This window comes from Caretta caretta, chromosome 3 (assembly GCF_965140235.1).
Source record: "Caretta caretta isolate rCarCar2 chromosome 3, rCarCar1.hap1, whole genome shotgun sequence".
NCBI lineage: Eukaryota > Metazoa > Chordata > Testudines > Cheloniidae > Caretta > Caretta caretta.
This window is the reverse complement of record NC_134208.1, coordinates 134,477,125-134,500,821: the sequence shown is the minus strand read 5'-3', so window position 1 is coordinate 134,500,821 and position 23,697 is coordinate 134,477,125. Positions and strand designations below refer to the sequence as shown.

General features: G+C 43.3%; 1 protein-coding gene and 1 pseudogene across 2 annotated transcripts in view; both read right to left on the bottom strand.

The window, feature by feature from the left end:
* Positions 1-23,697, bottom strand: part of SLC35F3 (solute carrier family 35 member F3) — a 285,448-nt gene that overhangs the window by 166,416 nt on the left and 95,335 nt on the right. The gene's annotated exons all lie outside the window — the stretch shown is intronic.
* Positions 18,081-23,697, bottom strand: part of LOC142071365 (rRNA methyltransferase 2, mitochondrial pseudogene) — a 55,896-nt pseudogene continuing 50,279 nt past the window's right edge.

Genomic DNA, 23,697 nt, shown 5'->3' with positions numbered 1-23,697 from the left:
GCCTAAGACGATCCTCCCACTACAGTGGACTAGGCACGAACCCAATCAGTGTTATGCTCTCCCTTGCATAACAGAGTAACTCTGTTCCTAATGTTTTATACCATAATACCAAGTTCTATTTATACTATGTTACATGATTCATGAAGAGATCACAAAATGCTGCAGGGTTATGGTAAAAAATAGTAAATGAAATAATCATGGCTGTGTGGAGGATTACATTGTGTGTGCTTATGAGATCCAGAACAGGACTTGCTAAGCCAAAGTTCTATCAATATTTTTCTTGATTTGTCAGCATAAAACAGAAAGGCCAGGCTGCCACCAGTAGTGCAGAGTCTAGGAATAATTACTTGACTGATTAGGTGAATGAAGGGAGCAAACAGGACGAGAACTTGAACTCAGGTCGATCAAACACTCAGGTGCAGTTTCAGGCTCCCGCTAAACAACCAAAAAGGAGACAATACTATCTGAAAAATCAATGTGTCACAAGCTGGTGGAGACACCAGTGCAGAAGAAGTAGGATAAGGAGTTATAGTGTGTTCAAGTACAGGCAGTCCTCAGACTTATGACACCACTGGTTCCTGAAAATTGCGTTGTAAGTCGAAAAGTTGTAACTTGGAACCACAATACACTCCATTGCGGGACCGAGCATTATAAAGTCTAAATCAATTGTCATAAGTTGAATCAGGGTGTCAATTCAGAATCGTCGTAAGTCGAACGTCATAAAGTCGAGGCCTACCTGAATGTAATAACTGCAGTACTTGGTGCATTTGCATAAGATGTAGGTGATACACAGAAGACTGTACCAGCCAAACAGGAATTTAGGGGCTTTTGAACATTTCACCCAAGTGACTTAAGAGCCTAAGTTCCATTAACTTTTGTGACAGGGTGTACCTGGCCGTTGTGGCTCCCTACAGGAGGCCCCACAGTCCTACCACACGTTGCCCCAGGAAAGAAGCAGTATTGGTGAGTTCTCCAGGCCTGCCTAGAGAGGTCTCACAGAAGCAACGAATCAGAGACCAGCAGGCTCAGATAAAAGGAGCTACAGGTCAGTTCTTGGCTGGGACCAGAGGGGCAGGGAAGGGTGCTCTTTTCTGGCTAGAGGGCCTTGAGAGATAACTAGAGTTTATTTATGGCTGCATTTGCTTAAACTAGGTTTGCAGGGAGAGAGAGGACCTAAGAACTTTAACCCTTAAATAAGGACAAAGCTAAGAGAGGCCAGGTAGGAAGAGGCCCAGGTAGAAGCAACACTGAACTTAAACTGAGCAGTGCATAGCTGCTGTTTATAGGGTCCCTGGGTTGGAACCTGACATGGCTGGCGGGCCAGGGTTCCACTACCATCTACAGTGGCATAAACCCCAGGAGGGCGACAGTGCCTATTTCAGAGCCTGAACAAAGGGCTGTATTTAAAGGACCCAGAGCAAAGGCAGAAGATGCTACCAAGGGCAATGGGACAGTTCATTTATTGGACTCTTCCCTACCCTGAAAGGTGTTCATTCGGACTTTGTAACTTGGCCAGAGGGCCAAGCCATGGAAGATCCTCTAAGGTTGACTGGCAGCCTGTAGGTGGTGCCACGGGTGAGTACCACATCCAGCTGCTAGAAGGTGCTCAAGAGGTGAGTGCCCACTATTACAACTTTCAATAGCACTTAGGCACCTAAGTCAATTAGGCACTTTTGAAAATTTTACCCGTCAGTTGTTACAGCATAAAAACGACAATAAGAATTATCAATTTCTGCTGAGTATTTTTCTGTTAGGAAACTATGTATTTGATTCCAATAACATTTTTCTCTTCCTGTCCTCTCTTTGTCCCCAGTGTTTCAGGATTGTCTTACTTGGAAGAGATCTGGCAATATGCATCCATGCATTCATGACTCCAGGCTTGATTACTGCAACACATCATAGCCTTGATTTAGGAAAGCATCCCTCTTCAGGACAACACATAGGCATGTGCTTAGGTCCCACTGACGTGCTTAAGTGCTTTCCAGGGCCTATAGCTAGGAACAAAACTATCCACCCTAAAAAACCCGGTTCAGAATGCAAGGAAGGATTGTCTAGTGATTAGGGTGCTAGTCTCAGATTTGGGAGACCTGGGTTCAGTTCCTTGCTCTGCCACAAACTTCCTGTGTGACTTTAGTCTCTCTGTGCCTCAGTTTCCCATGTGTAAAATGGGGATAACAGTATTGCCCTACCTCACATGGATATGAGGAGCATAAATAGCCTAAAGATTGTGAGGTGCTCAGATGCTAGGGGAATGGAGACCACACAAGTACTAGGCTAGATAGCGGAGGTTGACAAGAGCACATCATTCTAGTACTCTGCTCAGCCTCTCCTCTGAATAGAGTCTAGTTCCAGGTCTTTGTTTTAATATTCAAAACACTCTATAGGATTGGCCCTAACAACATGTGAAATCAGCGCTTCCCCAAGACCTTGCACTCCGGCAACCAAAGGGAAAGATTTGTGAGTGCAGAGGATAGAACGTTCCTGGGAGACAGATCTAGACTGTGGAATTCAATCCAGGCAAGAAATAAGAATGGATCACAGGCCTCATTGTATTCATAATTTAATGCAAACCTCATCTCTTTGACTCAGCTTTTCTACAATAAGCTCTCCCCACTGACTTACATACACAGTTCAGCACATGCTTCTCCTAGAGGTGGAGAAGGGAGCAGGAGTGAGAGAGACTTTTGTTTGTAGCTATGTTTTTTCCATTTGGGATGTGCTCAGATACTGGGGGGGGGGGAGCTATTTAAGTCCATAGTGACAATAAGATGAATAGGGTATATTATCTGTTTTATGGAAAAAATAAGGATGTCTTGGCTGTAATGATCTGTATCAAAACCTCCAAGTTTTTTAGCCTGCATGTGCCTTAATCTCCAACTCCAAAAGAAGGCTGTTTTAAGACCCAGACCTAAAAACTGGGGACACAGAGAGGAAAGAGTGAGGGGAAAACTACAAGAACCACAAAGGTAAACTATCTTGGACAAATGAATTTAAAGAATAATGATCAGAACATTCTCAGCTAACGAAAGCCACCTCGATATGGTTTGATAGGTGAGAGTGCAGTAACCATATATTTTTGGGTCAAAATTCATGAAAATATTTAAGCGATGCAACAAAATGTCATAGTTATGATCATCACTGTCAGATGAAATATCTCAAATCAGTAAGTAGAGTATGGTAACATAATCTCATGCTATTAATAAACCATTCCAGACCTGTAATTTGACAGTTGCAGTACTCAGTAGCGAAACAGCAGGACTGAAACTTTGGGGGAAATGTCATTTCAGGACTAACAGAATTGTCTGGCTTCCATTTTTCTGAGAATGTCTCAAAAGTCTGGGACGTGATTTACACAGAACAGGTTTTAAATCTATTGAGAAACTATGCACGTTTTCAGATTTTAAAGTTAAACAGATTACAAAAGTGTAACAAATACAAGTGACCAAAAAATCTAAAAGGCTTGAGGTCAGAGATTCATAATAAGGAAGCACACGATTGTATGGAAATCAGAAATCTGTAAATTGATGGGATCATTTTGCTAATAATCATTGATTATATGACCACAATATGAACAGAAAATGACAGAACGGATGAGTAGAAATACCAGTACAGGGGAAAAATAGGATACACAAATTTTGATGTCTTACAGGAGCAAGAACAGAACAACAATAAAACACACAGGCTTGAACTAAGGAAACAAAATAACAAGATGCTGAATGCGACACACACAGAAGATGAACAATGGAGAAAAAGATAGATCATTCTTGTAAAGCTCCTCAACAGACTTGTTAAGAGTTGCTAATTCACAATCCACCTGGACCTTGTGTTCTGCGGATCACAGTAAATAACTTGGAAAGGAGCCTACAGGATACTGAGATTTAAAATGACTACTCAAAAAGCATAGGTAGCACTCCAGCTGCTAAAACCACAGGAGTACCATTGCTCTCTTCTTTCTTTTTCCACATTGCCTGTTTTAGTTAACAAGAGTGGAAAGAGAGAAGGAAAGGCAAAGTCCTAAAAATAGTTTATCACTTACCCACAAAACACAGTAGCTATGTGTTGTTAATACCAGAAATCATGGTATTGTTCTACCTGTGCCTCAGAAAACTTAGTGTGAGAGAACCTATACCTTCAAACATTATGGAAAACAAAGTATAATGAAAGTCTCAGGGAAAAAGCATTTGTGCTTGGAGTCATTAGATGATTATGTAACGTGAGGACACTACAAAGACACAAATCTGTGCACTCCACTTCCCTGGTGGTCACAGACTTTTACATATCAGCAGGTACTCTGAGGCAAGCGATACTGCAGATACTGAAAACGCTTCTGACTGTATCAACTGGAGTTTTTCTTTGGATTGCTGAATAAATCCAACATTCCTTCCAACACTTGACTGCTCTCAGCCCTTCACCAGACTCCATCTGCTGAAGTCATTCAGTACTAACAGACATCTGTTAGCACTGATTTTGGCTGGGGAAGCTTTCAGGGCTGTGTTTCATCCTTGCTCTTATGATGTAGAATCTTGTGATCAAACCCTTTGTGACAAGGATTTGTGACTACAGCTTCTGGTTTCCCCATTAACACTGATCAAGAGCATATCTTTGTTCTCTTTTTTATTTGGTGCCCCAAGTGCCTTGTAGTCTCTTGGATTTATGAACTCTAGAAAAGCTGTTGAGGTTAGGTCAGGGTGTGTTAACTAAGCCTTTAGTTGAGACCCTTTTCTTCAATTTAGCTCATCCAAATGTACCCTAGCAACTAGCTGAACTGAGGTAAAGGTGCTAACCCAGAGCTGCGCTAGGGAAAACATCATGGTTAGGTTGATGTTAGCTAGCACACTCTGATCTAACCTCGACCTCTTTTCTAGTCTAGACAAGACCTTAGTGGTAGAATTGAACAGATATTAATGAACATCAGGTTATGGGTCAATTTCAATAATGATGGTCACATTGCATCCATCCCAAAAGCAACAATTGAAATGAGCGTTGCCAGTTTCATGGATCAATGTTCCAATAAAATCTGGTACAAAAGTAGGCGGTTAGGAAGTGGACCTGGAAAGGTTAGCAGGAGGTGGGCTGAACGTAGGCCATCCCAAGCTGTCACACTTTCAGGACCATGGGCTAGGGCCTGGTGGAGTGGGAGGGCCCGGGTCTCTCTATCCACCCCAGATTCCCCCACACCTAGACCTGGGGTTTATGGACATGGAAGCTGACCCCAGCTGAACCCTGTTCAGGGAACTGGACAAAGAGAGAGACTGGGGCAGCAGCTGCTGACCACTAAGCCAGTTGACTGAAAAGATAACCCCACTATAGCAGGTTAGAGGGAGAGCTGCCCATTGCAAGATAACGTGATTCCAATTCCAAACTTTGTAGATTAGAAGGCTCTAGCTATAGATATTCAGGCCTGTTGGTAAAGGCCTGTACTCGAAGAATTTAGGTGTATTCTTATCACTTGGCTAGTTATACATATAAAAGAAAGAATCAAAATCACTGTCTGCCGGTGTAAGGTCCTTCTCTTACTGTGACAGTCTGAGGCCCTGTTCTTAGGCTAAAGCCTTTGGCTAAGCAGCAGAGGCGGCCATAAGCTGGGAAGTGAACGGTCACCTCCTCACATTCCAAACTAGTCACATTGAAATAAGGTGCTATTGGGCTGTTAGGAATACAATCCTGTCCTGATAGTGCCTATCGCCTTCAGAGAAAGGGAAGTACCTAGAAAATGTAAAAGGAAACTTAGTGTGATAACATCCTGTCTGGCAAGAACTCACTTATCAATAGCTGGGATGTGAAATCCTCACTTCTGTATTGTTTTGTCATTATAGTTCCCACTTTGCTATTGTTTGTCTGTATAATCTCTGTCTGCTGTATAATTAATTTTGCTGGGTGTAAACTAATTAAGGTGGTGGGATATAATTGGTTACATAATCATGTTACAATATGTTAGGATTGGTTATTTAAATTTCAGGAAAATGATTGGTTAAGGTATAGCTAAGCCGAACTCAAGTTTTACTATATAGTCTGCAGTCAATCAGGGAGTGAGTGGGTGGGAGTGGGGGTGGGTGTGTGGGTGGGGGAGATGGGAACAGGGAATGGGGGTAAGGAAATTGCAATCATGTTTTGCCAAAGGGGGAAATGGGAACAGGGAATGGGGGTAAGGAAATTGGAATCATGTTTTGCTAAGGGCAGGAATGGGAACAGGGACACAGGTGTAAGGCTCTGTGGTGTCAGAGCTGGGAAGGAGGATACTAAGGAAGGAAACTGGATTCATGCTTGCTGGAAGTTCACTCCAATAAACATCAAATTGTTTGCACCTTTGGACTTTGGGTATTGTTGCTCTCTGTTCATGCGAGAAGGACCAGGGAAGTAAGTGGGTGAAGGAATAAGCCCCCTAACAGGAGGCAAGAGCCAATGTGGGAGAATGCCTTTGGAACTCCGGCACCTCCCCTTTGCTCCCTGGCTGTGTGGCTCCCATTTAAGAACACAGTAACTGCTATAATGGATCCAACCAGAGGTCCATCTAGTCCAGTGTCCTGTCTCTGATAGTGATAAGTACAAGTAGTTTCATAGGAAGGCCCAACAAGGTGTATAATGGACAGTTGTGGAATAGCCTGCACACTGGGGCATAGCCACAGGTAGGTCCACAGCCCACACAATTAGCACCCAGGTCCTCCCAAATCTGAGCCTGTGTGAACCTGTACTGCTATCACCATTGTGGTTACTGATTCCTCCTGGGAGGAGCCACTTCCTCCACTGACATCCCTCTGAGGCTCTGGAAGAGAACTTGGCTCCCACCAGGCCCTGTGGGCTTGTGGCATATGAAGGAAGGGGCACTAGGGCAGGAACTGGTGCAGAGCGCATGCCCCAGAGCTCCAAGGTGCCTGTACTGATGCAGCCCCACCCCTGCTATGTGTCAGGCCGGGCCATGCCAGCTGTGGGGACTGAGAGCTGCTACCACATTCCCAGAAGTTCCTGAGCTGCTGTGTTGAGTCCAACCACTCCACAGTGCATGGAGCCACACCATTACGTGCCCCTGCCTGAGCCTGGCTGCTCCTGCTGTGACCTGAGCCAGAGTGTGAGCAGTGCTGCTACCTCCAAGCCTACGTGGCACTGGCAGGTGAGTGGTGGCTCCTGCCCAGGTGTAGCCAGGCACCACAGGGTGCAGGCAGCTGGGTGCTGTGAGGATCCATGCTGGGGTAGGGCTGGGAAACCTGCAAAGCCATTTTGCCTTGCGCTGGAAAACCAGGAGCACATCGAGGGTGGCACGGGCTGGGTGGGGACCAGGCACTGCATCTCACAGACCGTACTGCAAGAGGCCCTGTATCTCTGTCCTTGCCCCATAGGGCCTCTCGGTACCTGCCTGGAGCATGTGGCTGCCTGAATAGGCATACTGATCACTGAATAAATCCTCCATGCTGGGGCAGCTCCGCATGGGGCCAGTGTGACTGTCCCTCTGAGGACGACAGAGCCTGCATGTGTCTGCAGGTGTCCTTGTCTTCCTGGGGTATCTCAAAAAACAGTGACTCCAGCTAATGTGATTGCCCGTCCATCATGAGTTGGGGCCAACCCAAATTTTGACTGCTAGCTATGCTGCTTCTGCACCCCATGGGAAGTTCCTTTCTAACTCTTGTCAGTTAGTGGCTGATTTATGCCCTGATCATATAGCATTTCTCAAATAATACACCATAATTAGATGCACTCAAATTTAAATGACTATTTCTGGGATGTGAATCTTTTTTTCAATTCAGCTCAAATCAGCCCATTAAAAAACCTATTCTTAACTTTCCATGAGCAAAGCAAAAATGTCTTTCTGCTAGGACATCGGCATTTAGCATTTTTCTTTCATATTTAAATTTAATTAAAATTACTTAGATTGTAAGCATTTTGGGGCAAGGACCATAATTTTGTAGTTTAAATGCTGTATAATTCAGAATAGTAAAGTAGTGAGAAATGCAATGCTCAATATAATGAAAGAAATATCAAGCAACAGCAAAAGAACATGTAAAAATACAGGAAGGCATAAGACTACAGAAAGGCAAAAAACTAGATAAACACGAAAAAACCTTTGAGGAGATAATCCACCAGAGACTGTAGGTAACTTCCTCAACTGGGGGAAATCAACCGAGTTCCACAGAACCCAGTGGAACTACACCAATTCACACAAGCTGAGGACCTGGCCACAAGTCTGTTCTACAGTATCAACAACAGCCTTCCAGACAGAGGCCCTCTCCCTCCATCACCTATGCAGTCATTTACAAGAATTTCAAATAAGCATTAAAATATATGAAAACACCTGAGGGTGAGACTAAGAATCAAGTCTGTGACAGAACAGTTTTACACTCTCTACAACATACATTATGTATCATAATATGTGGGATGCTTCAAAATAAAAAATTCACAGAAAATAAGGGTCTACTACAGGATCCTAGATTCATGAATCCCAAGGCCAGAAGGGACCATTGTGATCATCTAGTCTGAAAACAGGCCACAGAGCTTCCCCTTCAAAATACTTCCCTGAGCATATATATTTTAGAAAACACCCAATCTTGATTTAATTGCCAGCAATGGAGAATTCACAACAACCCTTGGAAAATTGCTCCACTGGTTATTTACCCTCGTGGTTAAAAATGTCTTCTTTCCAGCCTGAATTTGTCCAGCTTCAACTTCCAGACTTTGGATCATGTTGCACCTTTCTCTATTACATCGAAGATCCCATTATTAAATATTTGTTCCCCACATGGGTACTTTTAGTACTTTTAATCAACTCATTCCTTAACATTCTCTTTGTTAAGATAAATAGATTGAGCTCCTTGCGTCTATCATTATAAGGCATGTTTTCTAATCCTTTAATCATTCTCATTGCTCTTCTTTTAATCCACTCCAATTTATCAACAGGTTTCAGAGTAACAGCCGTGTTAGTCTGTATTCGCAAAAAGAAAAGGAGTACTTGTGGCACTTTAGAGACTAACCAATTTATTTGAGCATGAGCTTTCGTGAGATACAGCTCACTTCATCGGATGCATACCGTGGAAACTGCAGAAGACATTATATACACACAGAGACCATGAAACAATACCTCCTCCCACCCCACTGTCCTGCTGGTAACCTGGATTTGTGCAGGAAATGGCCCACCTTGATTATCATACACATTGTGAAGAGAGTGGTCACTTTGGATGGGCTATTACCAGCAGGAGAGTGAGTTTGTGTGTGGGGGGGGGGGCGGAGGGTGAGAAAACCTGGATTTGTGCTGGAAATGGCCCACCTTGATTATCATGCACATTGTAGGGAGAGTGGTCACTTTGGATAAGCTATTACCAGCAGGAGAGTGAGTTTGTGTGTGTGGTTTTTGGAGGGGGGTGAGGGAGTGAGAGAACCTGGATTTGTGCAGGAAATGGCCCACCTTGATTATCATACACATTGTGAAGAAAGTGGTCACTTTGGATGGGCTATTACCAGCAGGAGAGTGAATTTGTGGGGGGGGAGGGGGAGCGGAGGGTGAGAAAACCTGGATTTGTGCTGGAAATGGCCCAACTTGATGATCACTTTAGATAAGCTATTACCAGCAGGACAGTGGGGTGGGAGGAGGTATTTGTTTCATGGTCTCTGTGTGTATATAATGTCTTCTGCAGTTTCCACGGTATGCATCCGATGAAGTGAGCTGTAGCTCACGAAAGCTCATGCTCAAATAAATTGGTTAGTCTCTAAAGTGCCGCAAGTACTCCTTTTCTTTTTGCAATTTATCAGCATCCTTCTTGAATTGTGGACATCAGAACTGGAAGGATTTTAACTGATTTCAGTGAGCATTGGATCAAGTCCTTAGTGAATCCTTCCTTGGTGCACAGGAGAAATGCTGGTGTGCACACTCTACTCTTCTTATTCTGTTCCCTTCCCAAAAGGTTTTTATTTAGCCATTTCCTGACCTACATTTATTCCAGAACTAAATGAATGATAAATATTTTAAATAGCTTCCTGGCCAAATTTCAATGTCAGTAATTACATTCTGCCTAACAAAATTTCCCCTGTAGTTTCAAGTAAACACAGTATTCGTCTGAACTTTCTGTATTATAATATTATCTAGTGTTGCTGTGTGCCGTTAAACAGAGTCGTTACATTCCAAAGGCTGCCTTTCCACACTGGGAAAAGTAAGGTGCTATATAAATCTGACATCCAAAAAAGCTCCCTATGTCAAAAGAACATTAAGGTTGCAAAGTCAAGCACTCAAAAGCTGATTAATACCAAAACTGCAACCTTAATTTGCCTCCCTTGTGCATATGCATTATGATACTGCCTTTAATTACATGATCACAGCATATTTTTCCACAGCATTCATCACTCATGCTCAGAGTTTCCACAGTTAAGCTATCTGGTACAGTGTTCAATGAAAGTTTATCACTTTGAGATTCTTGGATGAATGCCACAGTAGTGAGCCTGACAAACAGAGACAGACAGATAGCTATTGTAGACAAATGAATCATATTCTAAGAGAAATTTTAGACTGGCTTCTCCCATATCTCTTAAGCTCTGTCTATCTGTTTTTCCAAACCTCTCACTCTCTTTGAAATACTTCTATCATCCTTTTATAGACCCTTCCTCCACACCATTAGGAAGAGCTGTTCCAGACACACACAACTTGTTATTTATCCAGGGAGGCAGTTGAAATAAGTGTCTGGTATTGCAAGGGAATGTTATATTTGCTCCTGAATTAAGTGAGCATGAAGGGGTTACTTTACTGAGCATGAGTATGCTATGTATGCTATGTATACTGGTCCCCAAACTGCTGGACTAAATTGGCAATGTCTTCTATTTCTTTAAAGAGATTCTTTGCTCTTATGACATTCTTTCTGCACAGTATTGTTCCAGCTCTGGAAGGTGTGGAGAGAAATTAAATCATCACTAGCAAACCATCTATATTTTTGATTTCACTATTTCATAGTTGAGTTTTATATTTTCGTTAACTTAGGGTTTTTCAGGTGAAAGTCTCCCCAGTGCAGAGAACCAGCACCACATCTATGCACCAGTTAAGTACCAAGGTTTAAGGGGGACTTAAATATTTGTTAACTCTTCTGCTGGCCCTTTGATTATGCAGGTGAATTTCACCTGTTCATATCTAACAAGAATTTTTGTTGTTGTTCCACTATTTAATTGATTACCATTGCTGCAGAATCTTTTCAAGTTATTCTATAAGCAGGTAATTTATCTGGGATTTAAAAAAAACTAAATTAAAAATATAATCACTCTCTTCTTATTACCTAATAATTGCATGTCTCCTTGTAAGACAGAAAACAATGACTACAGACTGGAATAGATGCCATCTGGAATGTTTAGCTATAACTGCTTTATAATATTATGTCTCCAAAACCATTGAAAATTAATGTTTTGAGGCAATTAGCATACAGGACATGTTAAATTAGCTTGACAATTACTGTGACTGCTAGGAAAATTAGACATTCATAAACAATGTGAAACAGTGAATAATGAAAATATATTCCGAATTGGCAGAGTAAGCAAGCAATACAATTGAAATAAATACATATTTTTACTGAATTCTGACCATTATGTTGTTAAAGGGACTGTCACCTCTGGATACCATCAGATGATTCATCTCACTGGAGATATCCTGGTTACATATTTTAATAAATATTCATAAATTCCTCTAGGCTTCACCTCTCCATATCTTAAAATAGTAAAATACAACAGAATAAGGCATGCAGATTCCGTTTTTGGTTCTCTTACCTCTGCCCTTAAAAATTAGTTTAGAAATAAAATCCCTCAGCTTCAAATCACACCAAAATTCATATCCAGTTAGAGTAAAACTCTTTCCATTCTTACCAGCACGTCAACTTCTGGTCATTTTAGGTACCTGGGGACTGATTTTTAAAGGTTTTTAGGAGGTAGGCACCTAGATGCTTTTGAAAACCCCATTAAGGGTATGTCTACACTCTGAAATTAGGTCGAATTTATAGAAGTTGGTTTTTTAGAAATCGCTTTTAGATAGTCGATTTGTGTGTGTCCCCACACAAAATGCTTTAAGTGCATTAAGTGCATTAACTTGGTGGAGTGATTCCACAGTACTGAGGCTAGCGTCAACTTCCGGAGTGTTGCACTGTGGGTAGCTATCCCACAGTTCCCGCAGTCTCTGCTGCCCATTGGAATTCTGGGTTGAGATCCCAATGCCTGATGGGGCAAAAAACATTGTCGTGGGTGGTTCTGGGTACAAATCATCAGGCCCTCCTTCCCTCCCTCCCTCTGTGAAAGCAACGGCAGACAATCGTTTCGCGCCTTTTTTCATGAGTTACCTGTGCAGACGCCATACCACGGCAAGCATGGAGCCCGCTCAGCTCACTGTCACCGTATGTCTCCTGGGTGCTGGCAGATGTGGTACTGCATTGCTACACAGCAGCAGCAACCCATTGCCTTGTGGCAGCAGACGGTACAATAGGCCTGAAAACCATCCTCATCATGTCCGAGGTGCTCCTGGCCGCCTCGGTAAGATCGGTCAGGAGCGCCTGGGCAGATATGGGTGCAGGGACTAAATTAGGAGTGACTCTACCAGGTCATTCTCTTTAGTCCTGCAGGCAGTCCTATTGTACCATCTTATGGTGAGCAGGCAGGAGATGTGGATGCCTAGCAGTCCTATTGCACCATCTTCTGCCAAGCAGGCAGGAGATGTAGATGGCTTGCAGTCCTTCTGCACCATCTTCTGCTGAGCAGGCAGGAGATGTGGATGGCTTGCAGTCCTTCTGCACCATCTTCTGCTGAACAGGCAGGAGATGTGGATGGCTTGCAGTCCTTCTGCATCATCTTCTGCCGGGCAGGCAGGAGATGAGGATGGCTAGCAGTCCTATTGTACCATCTTCTGCCGAGCAGCCAAGAGATGTGGATGGCTTGCAGTCCTTCTGCACCATCTGCTGCCAGCCAAAGATGTAAAAAATAGATGGACTGGATCAAAACAAGAAATAGACCAGATTTGTTTTGTACTCATTTGCTCCCCCCTCCCTCCGTCCAGTCCTGCCTGAAATACTCCTTGATGTAAAGCCACCCTCTTTGTTGATTTTAATTCTCTGTAAGCCAACCCTGTAAGCCATGTCGTCAGTCACCCCTCCCTCCGTCAGAGCAACGGCAGACAATCGTTCCGCGCCTTTTTTTTGTGCTGACGCCATACCATGGCAAGCATGGAGCCCACTCAGATCACTTTGGCAATTAGGAGCACATTAAACACCACACGCATTATCCAGCAGCCTATGCAGCACCAGAACCTGGCAGAGCGATACCCGGCGAGGAGGCGACGTCAGCGCAGTGACGTGAGTGATGAGGACATGGACACAGACTTCTCTCAAAGCATGGGCCCTGCCAATATGGGCATCATGGTGCTAATGGGGCAGGTTCATGCCGTGGAATGCCGATTCTGGGCCCGGGAAACAAGCACAGACTGGTGGGACCCCACAGTGTTGCAGGTCTGGGACGATTCCCAGTGGCTGCGAAACTTTCGCATGCATAAGGGCACTTTCATGGAACTTTGTGACTTGCTTTCCCCTGCCCTGAAGCGCATGAATACCAAGATGAGAGCAGCCCTCACAGTTGAGAAGCGAGTGGCAATAGCCCTGTGGAAGCTTGCAATGCCAGACAGCTACCGGTCAGTTGGGAAACAATTTGGAGTGGGCAAATCTACTGTGGGGGCTGCTGGGATGCAAGTAGCCCATGGAATCAAAGATCTGCTGATATCAAGGGTAGTGACCCTGGGAAATGTGCAGGTTATAGTGGATGGCTTTGCTGCAATGGGATTCCCTAACTGTGGTGAGGCGACAAATGGAACCCATATCCCTATCTTGGCACCGGAGCACCAAGCCGGCGAATACATAAACTGCAAGGGGTACTTTTCAATAGTGCTGCAAGCACTGGTGGAACACAAGGGACGTTTCACCAACATCAACGTGGGATGGCAGGGAAAGGTACATGACGCTCGCATCTTCAGGAACTCTGGTCTGTTTCAAAAGCTGCAGGAAGGGACTTTATTCCCAGACCAGAAAATAACCGTTGGGGATGTTGAAATGCCTATAGTTATCCTTGGGGACCCAGCCTACCCCTTAATGCCATGGCTCATGAAGCCGTACACAGGCAGCCTGGACAGTCATCAGAAGCTGTTCAACTACAGGCTGAGCAAGTGCAGAATGATGGTAGAATGTGCATTTGGACGTTTAAAAGTGCGCTGGCGCAGTTTACTGACTTGGTTAGACCTCAGCAAAACCAATATTCCCACTGTTATTACTGCTTGCTGTGTGCTCCACATTATCTGTGAAAGTAAGGGGGAGACGTTTATGGCGGGGTGGGAGGTTGAGGCAAATCGCCTGGCTGCTGGTTTCACACAGGCAGACACCAGGGTGGTTAGAAGAGCACAGGAGGATGCGGTGCGCATCAGAGAAGCTTTGAAAACCAGTTTCATGACTGGCCAGGCTATGATGTGAAAGTTCTGTTTGTTTCTCCTTGATGAAACCCCCCGCCCCTTGATTCACTCTACTTCCCTGTAAGCTAACCACCCTCCCCTCCTCCCTTCGATCACCGCTTGCAGAAGCAATAAAGTCATTGTTGCTTCACATTCATGCATTCTTTATTAATTCATCACACAAATAGGGGGATAACTGCCAAGGTAGCCCAGGAGGGGTGGTGGAGGAGAGAAGCACCGGGAGGGATGGTGGAGGAGGGAAGGACAAGGCCACACAGCACTTTAAAACTTATTGAATGCCAGTCTTCTGTTTTTTGGGCAATCCTCTGTGGTGGAGTGGCTGGGTGGCCAGAGGCCCCTCCACCGCATTCTTGGGTGTCTGGGTGAGGAGGCTATGGAACTTGGGGAGGAGGGCGGTTGGTTACACAAGGGCTGTAGCGGCAGTCTGTGCTCCAGCTGCCTTTGCTGCAGCTCAACCATACACTGGAGCATATTGGTTTGATCCTCCAGCAGCCTCAGCATTGAATCCTGCCTCCTCTCATCACGCTGCGGCCACCTTTCAGCTTCAGCCCTGTCTTCAGCCCACCACTTACTCTCTTCAGCCCGCCACCTCTCCTCCCGGTCATTTTGTGCTTTCCTGCACTCTGACATTGTCTGCCTCCACGCATTCATCTGTGCTCTGTCAGTGTGGGCAGACAGCATGAGCTCAGAGAACATTTCATCACGAGTGCGTTTTTTTCTCTTTCTAATCTTCACTACCCTCTGGGAAGGAGAAGATCCTGTGATCCTTGAAACACATGCAGCTGGTGGAGAAAAAAAAAGGGACAGTGGTATTCAAAAAGACACATTTTATGGAACAATGGGTACACTCTTTCATGGTAAACCTTGCTGTTAACATTACATACATAGCACATGTGCTTTCGTTCCAAGGTCGCATTTTGCCTCCCCTCACCACGTGGCTAACCCCTCCCCCCTCCTCTCTCCCCGTGGCTAACAGCGGGGAACATTTCTGTTCAGCCAGAGGCAAACAGCCCAGCAGGAACGGGCACCTCTGAATGTCCCCTGAAGAAAAACACCCTATTTCAACCAGGTGACCATGAATGATATCACTCTCCTGAGGATAACACAGAGAGATAAAGAACGGATGTTGTTTGAACGCCAGCAAACATACACTGCAATGCTTTGTTCTACAATGATTCCCGAGTACGTGCTACTGGCCTGGAGTGGTAAAGTGTCCTACCATGGAGGACGCAATAAGGCTGCCCTCCCCAGATACCTTTTGCAAAGGCTTTGGGAGTACATCCAGGAGAGCCGTGAATGCCAGGGAAAATTAATCATTACACATGCTTGCTTTTAAACCATGTATAGTATTTTAAAAGGTACACACACCGGAGGTTCCTTCTCCGCCTGCCGGGTCCGGGAGGCAGCCTTGGGTGGGTTCGGGGGATACTGGCTCCAGGTCCAGGGTGAGAAACAGTTCCTGGCTGTCGGGAAAACCGGTTTCTCCGCTTGCTTGCTGTGAGCTATCTACAACCTCATCATCATCATCTTCCTCGTCCCCAAAACCTGCTTCCGTGTTGCCTCCATCTCCATTGAAGTAGTCAAACAACACGGCTGGGGTAGTGGTGGCTGAACCCCCTAAAATGGCATGCAGCTCATCATAGATGCGGCATGTTTTGGGCTCTGACCCGGAGCGGCCGTTTGCCTCTCTGGTTTTCTGGTAGGCTTGCCTCAGCTCCTTAAGTTTCATGCGGCACTGCTTCAGGTCCCTGTTATGGCCTCTGTCCTTCATGCCCTGGGAGATTTTGACAAATGTTTTGGCATTTCGAAAACTGGGACGGAGTTCTGATAGCACGGATTCCTCTCCCCATACAGCGATCAGATCCCGTACCTCCCGTTCAGTCCATGTTGGAGCTCTTTTGAGATTCTGGGACTCTATCATGCTGATCATGACTATCTCTGCTGATGAGCTCTGCACAGTCACCTCTGCTGATGAGCTCTGCATGGTCACCTGCAGCTTGCCACGCTGGCCAAACAGGAAATTGAAATTCAAAACTTCGCGGGCCTTTTTCTGTCTACCTGGCCAGTGCATCTGAGTTGAGAGTGCTGTCCAGAGTGGTCACAATGGAGCACTCTGGGATAGCTCCCAGAGGCCAATACCATCTAATTGCGTCCACAGTACCCCAAATTCGATCCAGCAAGGCCGATTTCAGCGCTAATCCCCTTGCCGGGGGTGGAGTAAGGAAATCGATTTTAAGAGCCCTTTAAGTCGAAAAAAAGGGCTTCATCGTGTGGACGGGTGCAGGTTTATATCAATTTAACACTGCTAAATTCGCCCTAAACTCCTAGTGTAGACCAGGGCTAAGTGCTTATCTGTGTCTTTAGGAGCCTAAAGAGCTTGGAGCCCAATCCTGTGAGCTGCTGAGCACCTCCTGCTAGTCACTGAAGGTGTGTCTCCATTTGGAGCTGGAGGTGTAAATGCCAGATCAAGGAGATGTAGCTCAATCAGAGCTAACGCAGGTATCACACGCAGCGAGAGGGGCAGGAGGGGTGAGCCACCTTGAAGTTGATCCCATCTAAGACCCTAGGTACCTACTCGGGTTGTAAGAACCTTCTGCTGCCACAGCTATATTCTATTTTTGGTGTGCTGGCTCTATGAGAGCTTGCATAGGCATTTCTCCTTGAGCTGGGAATCACACCCCAGCCTGAAGTGTAGACATACCCTAGGAGCCCTCAACTCCCACTGGAGCCTGACTGAAGACAATGAGAGTTAAGGCTGCTCAGCAACCTTCAAAATCAGCCCTTTGTTCGATGTCATAATTCAGATACACGTGCTGTATACTAGAACTGGGCGAGAAACGGGTTTCCTGTCCTGTGAGAATTTTCAAGATTTTAAACAGAAGTTTCCCTCCCTAACCAGAGCAAAAATTTGAAATCTTTACAATCTCTGTGAATGGAAAATCTGAAAAAAAATCCTCATTGGGCTAATGGAAATATTTATTTCCAATAAATGCGAAAGGTTTCATTTAAATGTTAACTATTTTTATTAGTTTTACTATAAATTCACTTATTTTTTTAAATGAAAAACTTGTTTGGATCCCCCAAACAGAACCTTTTTCAGTTAGAAAATGTCAAAACAGGATGTTTTGACAATTTCAAAACTTTTTTTCTAAAATCATGAAATTAGTCAAAACTGAGCCTTTCCCACAAAGTTTCAGTTTTAAGAAATCGGCAGTTACCTACAAAAAATAGTTAAAAAATTCCCAGCCAGTTCTAGTACTGTACTTCCTTGCAAACTTTTAAAAAAAGGTTATTTTATTTTTGTTTCCATTGCTCTGTCTCGTACAGGCCAGCTTTCATAGCATTCCATTCCCAAAAGCTTTTTCCTCAGGTGAGAGTTAAGTGGATGTCTTTACTTCTATAATTATATTATATACTCAGTGGAGTGACAACCTTGTCTTATTTTGTATCTATAAGCATGATGCACACCTATGATGATATGTAAATTATGACAGATATTCCCACATTGGGCTTAAAAATAAAACAATTCAATTTCAGAATCTCACTACTCAGATTTTTTTAAATGCACCCCAAATGCAGGTATCCAGTCAGACACTGACCACCCGTATGAGTAGGGCAGACATAACCCTCAGTGTTTATGTTTTACTCCCTTTCTGTGCAGTTTTGCCAGGTAACAGGACTCTGAAGATTCTTTCCTGCTGGACTGAGGTTTTATAGTTGTCACATCCTGGAAATGCTCAGTCTGTTTTGGAGGATACAGGCTTCCTGTCCATCCTGGATTACTCAGATGATGGTCTCCTCTGGCTACAAGAGGCTTTGGGAGAGATCCAAAGGGACAAACATAAGGTCATCTACTTCTGATTATCTTGTTCTTGGACCCCCTGTGGGATTAGGTGCCATGTCACTCAGATAACATCCACTTTCTCTGCAGGAAGCAGCTCCTGAATTTTCTTAAGTATGCTTGAATCTATAATGTCAGCATTAGACAGGAAGACTGCTCCTTCCAGAGGGAAGTACGAAGGTCAGTTCCAAATACAAAACCAATTGGGTCATTAGGATCAGGGCCCAAGGCATTGGGCCTCTGTACAGCAACCTGACTCCAAGCACCAGGAGCTGCCCCATAGTCAATCACAGAGAGTCCTGGACCAAGAACCTGATGCTTGTCTTCTATCTCCAGCAGTTTGAAGGTGCTCTGGTAACAATAATTCTGTTGCCTTCACAAATGGCTCCTTCAAGTGCCACTCCAGCCAGCAATGCTCTGCCCCAGTTTTGCTCTTCAGACACCATGCTGCAGTGCAGAACCTTGGACACTGAAGCGTAGTGCTCACCAACCACCATAACAGCTCATGGCCCTAGCCAAGTTCTGTGGGTCACACCCTTTAAAAAGTTGTTATAACTACATATTTTTAAAACATAGCAGAGAAAACTGGATGACTTAGGATACTAGTAAAGCCTTTTCCTTTTAGAACATTTGTTCAAATCCAGCCTTTGTCAGTACTAACTGGGACTTGTTACCATCTGATGGCTGTTCAATGACATGTGAAATGAGATAGTGTTCTTAAACAGTTATTGTGCTGATGTCTGCATCATAATTGGCACCCTTGTTGGCAGCCTTAGGAAAAAGTGATAAGACTGGGGTATGTCTACACTACAATTAGACACACAAGCCCGGCCCATACCAGCTGACTCGCGCTAAGGGGCTGTTTAATTGCAGTGTAGATGGTTGGGCTGCAGCCCGAGCTCTGGGACCCTCCCACCTCTCGAGGTCCTAGTACCTGGGCTCCAGCCTGAGCCTGAACCTCTACCCTGCAATTAAACAGCTCTTTAGCCCAAGTCCAAGTTAGTTGGCATGGGCCAGCCGCAGGTTTTTAATTGCAGAGTAGACATACCCTAAAAGAGCATGGCAAATTGAACTACCTTCTCCAACCTCCTACGGGTGGTCCCTCCACGACATGCATAAGGCAGACTGTTGGGACTGCACGGAGAACCTTGCAGTATCCCTGCTAGTTCTGTGCTTGTCCTGTGAATGGAGTCAGTGTTGCCAGTCTCATGATTTTATCACAAGGCTTTCAATGCTTGTTTTTTCCCCTCTTAAAGCCCCAGCTCTTGGAGTCAAATGAAAACACGAGACTTGTAGCTTTCCTTTTGAAAAGTTTCTAGCTCTTATGGTTATGAAGAAAAGCTTGAAAGCATGGCCTGGATGTACCACAAAGGTTCAAAACTCAGAAGGCAAATGTACTGTTTTTCTAGTGGATATAATGATTTTTAGGGGGTCCTGACTCAGGATTTTGGAACACTTTGGGCTAGTAATAGTGTTTCCAGATGTCAGTCTGACATCTTTCACAAACACTATTACATTTTCAAGAAACAGTATTTGACAAAATAAATATCAGGGTATCTGAATATATGGCACTTTCTATAGCAGCTGGCAAAGAATGCCCAGTTGTAAGCCTGTTTTCAGAAGCACCAAAAGACAGCAATGAAAGGATCCAGGGTTTTACAATGGCTTGGTGTCTGAATTTTGTTTTTAGTATTTTCTTTTACTTAAAACCAACCATAAATTCAATGATCAGTACATTATTTTGGCATTATTGCTGCCTGTTCATTTTACAATAATCATGCAAATTCTAATTCCTGAAAACTACAGAAAGCCAAAATACTGTATCTTGCTCGTTATGCATACAACAAAAAGAGAAAGCATCAAAATACCTTCCCCCCACACACACCTCTTCTCAATTCATAGCTCTGGTCTACACTGTGTGTGTGCGTGCGTGGGGGGAAATCGATCTATGTGAATAATGTAGTTGAAGTCGACATACTTAGATCGACTTACTGTGGTGTCTTCACCGCGGTGAGTCGATTGCTGCCGCTCCCCCATCAACTCCGCCTGCGCCTCTTGCAGCGGTGGAGTACAGGAGTCGATGGGAGAGCGCTCGGGGATCAATTTATCACGTCTAGACTAGAAGCAATAAATCGACCCCCACTGGATCGATCGCTGCCCGCTGATCCAGTGGGTAGTGTAGACATACCCTTAGTGTACACAAATTCAGACAGCTACACGCTTAACAATACATCAGAAAGTGGGTGCCAAATATAGTCCTGTAGTGCCACCTTGAGTTCAGAAACAATGTGCAATCCCAGCTAATTCCTAAAATTATCATTCTGGCAGCAGTGCCCTCCAACATTAGATAGACCGAAGCAGATACACTTTGAAGATTGTTTAGTAACTGAGCATCTCCTGGGGCATCAGAGAATGTGCCACAGGGACATTTACAAACATTACCCTTGGTATGTATAATTTCATGCAATCTAGAAAACACAATTTACAATATAGATTGTTCTGTCTACATGTGATCTCTCTAGGTGCAGCAGAACATAATGGTCAGAGCTCAATAAATCTGGTACCAGCTCTGGAGATAAAGTGCCCATACCCACAGAATAGATGCAGCTGAAAGATTTTGTTTTCAGTTTTGAGCAGTTTAGCCACATTGTGGTGTTTTTATTCCAAACTGGAGAAACTCAATGAATGGTCATCCCATGGCGGTCCAAATTTTCCATATTTATCTTATGTGTTATCCACAGCGAAGAGTTCTGCTGTCAAAACTGATTGAACCTGCTCACTATTCTGGTAGTAAAATGGAATTATAGCAGCTAATTCTGTCATCAAACTTCAGTGGGTTACACATGCATCAGGTTTGTCACAGATCTGTGGACAGCAAAAGAAAGGCGGAATTACAGGCTTCCACAAACGTGGGGTACAGTCTATTAGTGGTTTACGTGGGAAGGACCTGAGGGAGCACAGAATGTGGATAAAATCTGGGTTTTTTTAAAATGATTTTTAAATTTAAATTAAATACAGGTTTATTTTTTAAAAATGAGCCTATTTGAAATTATAACCACCCATGCTAAGGCCAAAATTTATTACAATCTATTAAAATATTTTAAATAAAATAAATATTAAGCAGTACACAATTCTGCTGAAATTTTTAAAAAAGCCAAACCACTAAACTGGTGGATTTCACTGGCCAAGCACCTGAAACCAGAGCTTGATGAAGTGCTACTCCAGCTTTTGAGAGCAGAAGCCTCTTCTGCAGGTGAGGGGAGAATATTTTCTTCTTCATTTTGGTTTATTCAACAAGACCAGTTCACGACTAGTTCACCCAAAGTTAAGAAACCAATTTGGAGTTGAAAACGTCAGAAAGCTCGTTTTCCTCCTCTGATATATGAGCAACTAGAGGAGGATAAGATCTATTAGTTATAAAGTCTTGAAGGACATGGTGACCAGAAACAATCACTTCAGTTCACTAACTACGGATAATGCTTCCTTTGTTTAAAAAATCGGTTTAAAATACAAAACATGTTTTGATTAAGTTTGCTGGTTACAGAAGAATAAAGTTTAAGTAGCTTTATTTAAATAAGAAAAAATAAAATAAAATACTGTTTTTGTCCATTTTTAAATGAATACAAATTTATCCAAATAGAACTTGACACAAACCAGGAGTAAAACATTAATCAAACTAGTAAAGAAATACATCATTCACTATCTTTTAACATCATAAAATATGTAAAACTAAGATTCTTAACAAACATAAGTGAAGCTATATAATTGCTTAAATAAATGTGTATAGATATATCCTATCTTTCTGCTTAACAAAAAGAAGCACCAAATTTAGTGTAGATGCTATATTTAGTTCCGAATCAACATATTTGAATGGTTTCAGAGTAGCAGCCATGTTAGTCTGTATCCGCAAAAAGAACTTATTTGTTAGTCTCTAAGGTGCCACAAGTACTCCTGTTCGTTTTGCATATTTGCATACCAACCAATCAATCAATCTTTCTGCAGAAAAATAACTAGAAAGTACAAATGCAAAACACAATTAACCTCAACCATTAAAACTGAGGTTTCCTGCTGCTTGCTGATTTAAATTATGAAAATTGGTGATTTAAAATTGCAATTAAAGTTGGTGATTTTAAAATAATTTTGATTTAAATCAATCTACCTTGGCTATGACTCTTCAGAATTCTACTATAATATAGTATATTATTTAATATGCTGTATTACGTATACCCACTTTTCCAATTGATGTTACACTATGATGAAATTGCTTTCATTACATCTCTCTGGATATGTTGGAATAAAAACCCACATATTGAATATTTCTTTGGCAGACTATTCCACATCCCAGTAACACAGAGAAAAATCCCGTCCTGGTATTTAATCCAAACCTTTCTCTCCCCCTCTCAGATTGTCATCACACATATAACTTTTCCATGACACTTAAAAAGGATATTTTCTACATCAAAAGTCATATGGCTACTTGAGCTTCCAAAGAATACCAAGTCATATCCAAATATCTTGGTTGGTTCAGTCTTTGAGTTAGTGATTTCTCAGATAACTGCTACTGTGTGGCCAGCAGAGGGAGCACACGCCATTGTGACTTTATTCTCACAGATCTATCAAAATAGTGCTGTTTTGTTCACTCAACATGACATGCTCATTTTTAAATAATTTATGGAAGCGATTTGGAATCCTCTTCCTCACTCAATACATGCAATCAGAAGTTAATGGGGCAATGATTTGAGGCCTAAAAATGGGAGACCAGAATCATCCAAAGTGTATTCTTCCTTCTAAAAAGAAAAGAACTCAGCCATAGTTATGAGTATCATCCACATGCAAAGTAAATCCTGGAATAACAATAGCTCTTATATAGTGCTTTCAGCCATAGATCTCAATGTGCTTTTTACAGAGGAGGGTGAGTATCACGATCTCCATTTTACAGAGGGGGCAACTAAGGCATATAGAGGCAAAATGACTTTCTCAAGGTCACATAGCAAATCAGTGGCAGAGCTGATAATAGACTTCAAATCTCTTGATTCCCATGCAGTGCTCTAGCCACCTAACTCTGATGTCTCCATAACTATAAAGCATTAAATGGCTTCACTTGGTTAGACATTTAAGATAAAAGACTAAGCTAAATTACAGCAAGAAAGGAAAGAAGAGTTTGATATAGGAAAGAAAGCTGCCCCTCATTTATTAGTGTACAGGTGGGCCCTGAAAAGAGTGATCTGCGGATACCAAATATTGTAGCACAGGGCTTAAAAAATCCACTAGTTACCGACAAGAGAGAAGCTTACTTGGCAAGCTCAGGGGCCTGCAGAATGTAAGCTATTGTTTAAAACAAAAACAAAACAAAACAAAAGGTTCAAGCACTTATGTCTGCAAAACTTTCAAGAGCAAATGGAAC